Genomic DNA, 225 nt, shown 5'->3' with positions numbered 1-225 from the left:
CTGAGGACAAAGATGTTTGTTGAACTACACCACACATTTAATAACTAAATAAAAACTGGTCTAGAGTTTAACTCAGTGCTTGAGGTATTTGAGGCGATAACTGATATAGTTCCAAAATACTGAACTGTCCTATCCATGACATTGACAGCGGGGCGGCACCGTCAATACCGGCTCGTTGGTTCCGATTTTTGCCATGTTGGAAACCATATAATAATAATAATATTT

The sequence above is a fragment of the Ostrinia furnacalis genome, unplaced genomic scaffold (genome assembly GCF_004193835.3).
Source record: "Ostrinia furnacalis isolate ACB-3 unplaced genomic scaffold, ASM419383v2 OfSCF1480, whole genome shotgun sequence".
Classification (NCBI taxonomy): Eukaryota; Metazoa; Arthropoda; class Insecta; order Lepidoptera; family Crambidae; genus Ostrinia; species Ostrinia furnacalis.
The sequence above is the reverse complement of the archived record's forward strand: the minus strand, read 5'-3'. Positions refer to the sequence as shown.